Source organism: Apteryx mantelli, chromosome 11 (genome assembly GCF_036417845.1).
Source record: "Apteryx mantelli isolate bAptMan1 chromosome 11, bAptMan1.hap1, whole genome shotgun sequence".
NCBI lineage: Eukaryota > Metazoa > Chordata > Aves > Apterygiformes > Apterygidae > Apteryx > Apteryx mantelli.
Window position 1 is genome coordinate 22,253,615 of NC_089988.1, and position 7,966 is coordinate 22,261,580.

The following is a 7,966-nucleotide window of genomic DNA, read 5'->3' on the forward strand; positions in this document are numbered from 1 at the left end:
GGGGCCCTGATGGAGTCTTAGGGAAATCCAGAAAGTTCCCTCCAGAGGCAGAGGGAGGCAGAGCCCAGGGAAGCTTGCCCTGCTGCTGCCGACAACCCTCATTCTCCAGGCTGCCTCCGCAGAGGTTTGTCCCCAGTTCTGACCTCCGGCTGGGATGGGGAACAGTTGTGCCTGGAGAGGGTGAGGCCTCACAATGGCAAACCCTCTTCTCATGCCCGCTTCCTGGAGTCATTGCTGAGGCCTCCCCTCCTCTCCTCCCTGCCCACAGGAAGACAGCCCCGTGCGAGAGCTCTCCATCCTCCTCTGCAAAGAGCTGATGGAGATTGTGGTGGGGAAGAACAAACGGGGCATGAAGCAGCACATGCAGAGGAGCCTGGTCCCACTCTTCCTCCACATGAGTGACCAGATCCAAGGAGTGGCCCAGGTTTGGACCAGGGATTTTGGGAAGCAATGGTGACATCCCTTGGGTGGGCCGGAGCAGCAGGGCAAGGGCTGCTGACAAGTGTCCCTTTGAATGCATGTCAGCATGAGGTCCAAATTCCTGTGTCCCCAAGGACAAGGCAGAGCTGCCTCTGCCTTCAGTGAGGGACAGACCCAAGCTGCATCTTCCCATTCCGGGCTGGGAAAGGCTTGGAGCCTTGCCAAGATGAGGGTGATGCAGGGTGTCCTGCCCTGGCTGTGGTGGCATCTCCTGGTCTCTGCTGCTCTGCAGGCCTCTCAGGACACCCACACCTTGTCCTCTGCTCCCTCTGAACCTCGGTACCACACAGTTTCTAGCTGACAGTCATGAACAGGAAGGAAGAGGAGGCCGGTCCTGCAAGGAGGGACAGGCCTGGCCTTCTGGGGAGGCTCCGTACCAGCCCCCTGGCTTTGTGCTGTCTCCAGCTGCTGAGGGAGAGGAGCAGAGCACAGCAGTACCTGCACCAGAGACTGCCGTACTTGGAGAACCCTGAAGCATCGTTGCTGGAGGCAGCTGTGAGGTTCATTGGTGAGCCACAACCCCAGACCCATCCCTGCCCACAGAGATGGGCTGACAGGAGGTTCTTCAGTCCCTCACACCATCTCTGGATCCTGCACCCTGGGGACTGTGCTTGGCCTCATAGGCAAGCTCAGGAAGTGCAGGATAGATGAGCAAACAGTGAGGTGGATTGAGAACTGGCTGAATGGCAGAGCTCAGAGCATTGTGATCAGTGGCGCAGAGTCTAGTTGGAGGCCTGTAGCTAGCGGTGTCCCCCAGGGGTCAGGACTGGGTCCAGTCTTGTTCACCTTCTTCATCAGTGACCTGGACAAAAGGACAGAGTGCACCCTCAGCAAACTTGCTGAGGATCCAAAACTGGGAGGAGTGGCTGATACCCCAGAGGGCTGTGCTGCCATTCAGAGAGACCTGGACAGGCTGGAGAGGTGGGCAGAGAGGAACCTCCTGAAGTTCAACAAAGGCAAGTGCAGGGTCCTGCACCTGGGGAGGAATAACCCCAGTCACCAGTACAGGTTGGGGGTTGACCTGCTGGAAAGCAGCTCTGCTGAGAAGTACCTGGGAGTGCTGGTGGACACCAAGTTAAGCATGAGGCAGCAATGTGCCCTTGTGGCCAAGAAGGCCAATGGTATGCTGGGGTGCATGAGGAAGAGTGTTGCCAGCAGGTCGAGGGAGGTGATCCTCCCCCTCTACTCAGCCCTGCTGAGGCCACATCTAGAGTACTGCATCCAGTTCTGGGCTCCCCAGTACAAGAGGGATGTGGCACTGCTGGAGCAAGTCCAGCGAAGGGCTACAAAGATGATTAGGGGACTGGAGCATCTCTCTTATGAGGAAAGGCTGAGAGTGCTGGGCCTGTTTAGCTTGGAGAAGAGAAGGCTGAGAGGAGATCTTATCAATGTGTACAAGTATCTGAAGGGAGGGTGTCAAGAGGATGGGACCAGACTCTTTTCAGTGGTGCCCAGAGACAGGACGCGAGGCAACAGGCACAAACTGAAACACAGACAGTTCCATCTGAATATGAGGAAAAGCTTCTTTCCTGTGAGGTAACAGAGCACTGGAACAGGTTGCCCAGAGAGGCTGTGGAGTCTCCTTCTCTGGAGATATTCAAAACGCGCCTGGACGCAATGCTGTGCAACGTGTTTTAGGTGATCCTGCTTGAGCAGGGTGGTTGGACTAGATGATCTCCAGAGGTCCCTTCCAACCTCAACCATTCTGTGATTCTGTGGGAGCTGCCCTCTCCTGACCCACCCTAGCGGTGCCAGCCCCACCTGTCTCTACTGCTGAACGGCTCCAGAGCAGCCCTCAAGGGACCTGGAGCTGCCTCGGGCCTGGGGCAGTCTGGCAGCAGGAAGATTTGACATGGGCACAGCAGGAATGGTGGGAGGAGCAGGGGGAGGAGTAGTGAAATTGGAGCGAAAGACCCCTGCCCTCGGCTGCATGGCCGGGGCACTGGATGGACTGTGCCTTTGTGGCTGCTTTGTCTGATGGGAGGGGAGCACAGGACAGGGTGGAAGAGGCAGGTGGAGCCTCTCGGTTTGCACAAGGGAGTTTTCCAAAGGCCAGGGCTGAGCCAGGGACCTTTGCATCTTACCCCTGACGCTCTCCCAGCCAGACTCATTCTATGCTGCCCTAGGTGCTCTCATCCCCTTGCCATCCATGCCGGAGCAGAGACCAAGGAGCAAGAATTCATGGAGTCGCAGAGTAGTTTTGGTGGGGAGGGACCTCTGGAGGTCTCTAGTCCAAGCTCCCACGCAAAGCAGGGCTGGTTGGAGTCCTCCAGTCTTGTATGGCCACCGCTGGACTGTGCCTGACCCCAGTTACCATCCCCAAACTGCTCTGCTCTTCTTATCTGGGCACTGTGGGACAGCTCATAGCATTGGTGAGTCCCTGCCCTACCTGCCTTGCAGGCACCCTCAGCTCCCAGCTCTGCTTCCCGAACAGAGTGGCCCCGCTCTTGGCGCTCCTGACAACATCCTCTTTGTAGCAGGAACCCAGTCACAAATGGTTCATAAACAGTCAAGCTGTGACACAGAAAGACCTGTTGTCATAACTGGGCATCATCAAATCAGACAACAAGTGACTGCTTTCGCTTCTTCATGCAGCTAAGACTCTGCATGCAATGTTCCCTGGGTAGAGGGTCCAACTCTGAAGCTCTCCTGACACCTTTAAGTTGCCTGTCAGGCAAGAGTTGCTGCTATGGATATAGGGTCACCTTCTGCATTTACAGCCTTCTTTGGGATCTCCTCGGATGCCAGCTTCCCTTGCCAAGGCTTTCTTGACTTTATTCCAAGGTAGAGATGTGGAGTCAGGTCAGCAGGATGGGGACAGGGACAGGTCAGGACCCGAGAGGTGCAGGACCAGGCACAGCCATGTCCACAGTGTAACTCAGGCACAGCCCAAGGCCCCCAGCAGGGGCAAGAGGCCCCACAATGAGGCCCATCACTCTCTGTCTGCCCTGCTCTTGTGCCCAGCACATCCCCCTCCCTGTCTGCCTGCAGCCCCTCCATGCCCACCCTGATGCCCAGCACAGCACGAGAGCCATGGCCCTGCAGCCCCTCTGCCAGCTCCTGCTGCCTCGGGGACAGATCTGCCTGCCCTGAGCTGGTGCACAGGGAAACCTGCTTGTTGTTCTCATTTCCTATTTCTGAACGCTGCCCTGCTTCTCTCCTGGGACATCCCTGCTCCCCAGAGAGCCTTTCCCCAGGTCAGTGTGTCCATGCTGGCCTGGCCGTTCCTGCACCCCTGCCCTGTGCTCCCCACAGGGCCCTGGGCTGGTGGTGGTACTCTGCAGACCGATTAGGTTGTGTGGTCATGAGGCCACGGGGTGACTCCTGACTCAGCTCTGGCCATGCGGACCGAGCCGAACAGGAATCAACACCACTGATACTGCTGACACATCTCTGTGCTCATGGACAGTGCCCAGAGTGACCCCAGGGCATTTGCAATGGCAGGAGATGTGTTTGGGTGTGCACTAGCTCCAGCCTGTGGTGTTTCACTGAGGGTGCAGGAATCACTCTCCCGTGCCCCTTCCCTGCGCCTCCTGGGTCACCACTGCCTCTCTGGGGATTGCAGAGTCCTCCTTTCCCCATGCGTACCTGGATTTAGTGCTCTACCTTCTGGTCACTCCACCGTGGACCATCCCTCATTTTGTGAGACTCCACTCACTGCCCACAACAGGCACACGCTGTCCCTGGAGATCTCCTGAGCTCTCCTGGGGGCTCAGATACCCCTCCAGAAGGATGGGCATCTCTCATCAGCACTGTCACCTGTGGGACAGCCCAGGGCAGGCAATTCAGAGACCATTCCCCATCTTCACTGACACTGGTCATGGAGAAATGAGATCTGAATGCAGCCTTTGGCCCCTAACAAATCACCCAGGGACTCTGAGCTTGTCCCCCAAATCCCATGGAGTTCACAAGCAGAGCAGCGGGCCCTTTTGTGATGCAATTTCCTTGGGCGTACTTTTGACTCCAGCTTCTGAAGAAAGGCCAGACTTCAGGCACGTCACAGGGGCGATCCCCTTTTATTATGGAAATGTTACTCCGGAGGCCAGGTCTGGCATAAGGGTGCCCAGTGCCTGGTCCTGCCTCTGCTCACAGGACACACGAGCATAGAAACACAACGCTACCACCATCAGATTATGAGAACTCCTGGGCCATATCCACAGAATAGAGCACAGAAAGACAGCGTGGAAATGAGGAGAACATCTCTAAAAAGAGAAAGTCCTACTGCTGTGTGGGGATGTGTCTCCAGGAAAGCTGCAGCCCCCACAGGAAGGCTGCAGTGAGGAAATGCCTGCTGTGGCAGTAGGGGGATGATACTGTCAAGCACGGAGTCTATCCCCACAAGCTGCTGCCTGACTCCCCTCCCCTCCACTCCCCCTCCACTTGTAGTGTTGGAGTGCTGGAGAGGGAAGGGACCAGCCCGTGGTGACACTTGGCTGCTGCCCTTACAGGAGAGGGATTTAAGATCATATCTGATTGTAGCCAGGGGAGCTGAGCTCTCCTAATGGACACGGGACCCATGGTCTCACCCCGCCTGTACTCGTCTGAGCCTGACTCTGTGCCCCTGAGCTCCCTCAGTGTCAGTGCTGAAGGAGACCCTGCAAAGGGAAACTCTCCTCATTGCATTGGGGGCATCAGAGGGAGCTCAGACTAGTGGGCTCTCAGGTTCCCCATCTCTGCTGACAAAGGGGGAAGCCTGGCTTCCTGCTTCAACACGGCCTCTGGGTCAGATTCAAATGAAATATTCCTGAAGAGACTTGACATGAACCTGAAATATTTTTTAAAGAAAAAACAGAAAAACAAGAAAGAAAGAAATACAAAACACACAGCCCTGATGCCAGATACCGAGGAGCAGCTGCACAGTGGACAGTTACTGGTGCTGACATTGTACCCAATGAACAAGTTTCCTCAGTGCATCTTTGAGCTCTTTGTTCCTCATGCTGTAGATGAGGGGGTTCATTGCTGGAGGCACAACCGCGTACAGAATGGCCACCACCAGATCCAGAGCTGGGGAGGAGAGGGAGGGGGGCTTCAGGTAGGCAAAAAATGCAGTGCTGATAAACAGGGAGACCACGGCCAGGTGAGGCAGGCACATGGAAAAGGCTTTGTGTCGTCCCTGCTCAGAGGGCATCCTCAGCACAACAGTGAAGATCTGCACGTAGGACAGCACAATGAAGATGAAACACCCAAAGAATAAACAGACACTAAGCACAATAAGCCCAACTTCCCTGAGGTAGGAGTCTGAGCAGGAGAGCTTGAGGATCTGGGGAATCTCACAGAAGAACTGGTCCACTGTATTGCCTTGGCAGAGTGGTATTGAAAATGTGTTAACAGTGTGCAGGAGAGCATAGAGGAAACCACTGCCCCAGACAGCTGCTGCCATTTTGACACAGGCTCTGTTGCCCATGAGGGTCCCGTAGTGCAGGGGTCTGCAGATGGCAACAAAGCGATCATAGGCCATGACTGTGAGGAGATAATACTCTGCTTAGCAAAAGAAAAAGAAGAAAAAGACCTGGGCAGCACATCCCAAGTAGGAAATGGCCCTCATTCTCCAGAGGGAATTGGCCATGGATTTGGGGACAGTGGTGGAGATGGAGCCAAGGTCGAGGAGGGAGAGGTTGAGGAGGAAGAAGTACATGGGGGTGTGGAGGTGGTGGTCGCAGGCTACAGCTGTGATGATGAGGCCGTTGCCCAGGAGGGCAGCCAGGTAGATGCCCAGGAAGAGGGAGAAGTGCAAGAGCTGCAACTCCAGCGTGTCCGCAAATGCCAGGAGGAGGAACTCGGTATAGGAGCTGCTGTTAGACATTTGCTCCTTTGCAACACAGGGGGACTGTCTGAGGAAGAAGAAACATTGACAGGTTAGGGCAGATTTCTCTGAGCAAAGGTTTCTCATAACCTCCCACAAACACACACACATTACCTCTCTCCATCTCAGCAGCAGCGTCACTGACCTCCGTGGCTTGAGCTCTGGTTTGTGCTGGCCGAGTCTGACACAAGGAGTAGGGGCCTCTGCCCATGGGCTCCAGAGGAGTCAGCCCTGACCTACAGCACTGTGGACATGGGAACAGCGGTGACTAAAATCTATATTCCCAGTTTGAGTCAGATTTCATCCACACATACTGTTGAAGGCATTTTCAGCATCTTCACTCCCACTTCTAAATAATGTGGGGTCATTAAGAGTTTTAAGGCTTCTTTTGTTTTCTTTAGCTGACCCTGTCACACCTGAGGAGCATTCCTGGAGGTAGAAATCCTCTGCACTGCTGCTGCACTCAGAGTGAGCAGCTGTGATTCTGGAGAGGCAAAAGGATTCACTCTGCCTTGAGTGCAGAGGGAGCAGAGCTGCCTGTCCATCTGCCTTGTTCCCACCTGTCCTGTGCTCCCACCTCGGAGGTGGAGGACAGTTGCACTCGTGTTACTCAAAAAAGAAACGACACAGCAGAGAGCAGAGGAATGCACTTGCAAAGTGCCCATCAGCACTCTTTCTGAGGGGACATGAGGGAGGTCTCAGTCCTTCCCTTCTAGACAGCAACACATCAGGCTCCTTCCAGCTGCCCACATCCACCCTCCCACCAGCATGTCCCAGCGTGGCCTCAGTATCTAGGTGGCTTCTGCCTGGGGCACCTAGATATCACGCAGCTGCAATAGGAGATCTGTGTCCTTGTGGAGGGCAGCTTGCAGCCCAGCCAGACACCCCAGGGAAATGGCTGAATGTCCTAAGGATGGGGTGTCCTGACGAGAGAGCTGGCTCATTCCCAGCCCCCCACACTGCATTGCCCAAAGCCCCACAGGTGAGAGGGGCACTTGGGCACCTCACTGTCAAAGACACATCTACATGGCAGGAGCCGCTGGTGAGACAAACCTTGGTGAGGCTGGAAAGGTGATGCTGGTTCTGTCCTTAGGCTGAGGGGTGGATGAAGGCATTTGCTGAGTCCCTCCCAGAACTGCTCCTCTCTCACTGTCACTGTCTCAGTCCCCTGTGTAAAGCTGACAGATCCAATCCCATTTCACCCCATCCAAAGAGAATCAAACTGAAAGCACAGACTCATGACAGCTCCTTCCCTTTCATGTATCTGCTGCCTTGACCTTCCTTTTGGAAAGTCCCCTCCAGAAATGTCCTGGGAATGGGCTGAAGCTGTGCGCAGCCCTGACACACGCGGCACCCACTTGACGGGACCTGCCCTGCTAGGGGTCTCTCCTCCCACCCAGAGCTTCTGCCGGCAGTGCCATGGGGAGCTCCCTGGGCAGGCTGAGTGCTGACCCTCTCAGGTGGCAGGGTAACTGCCCCAGGCACACAGCACTCTTGGGTGCAGGGAAACTGCTCTGAATCACAGCCCTGGGCAGATGTGAGAGTACACCCTGGCTTCACCCCCCTGCAGTGTCCCTGGGAGAAGGTAGCAGGATGCCCTGTCCCTGTGACAGTGTGGCAGAGAATCCCTGCTCTGAAGCACCTCTCCCTCCTCTGCACTGGAAAGCCAGGAGAGCGATCCTT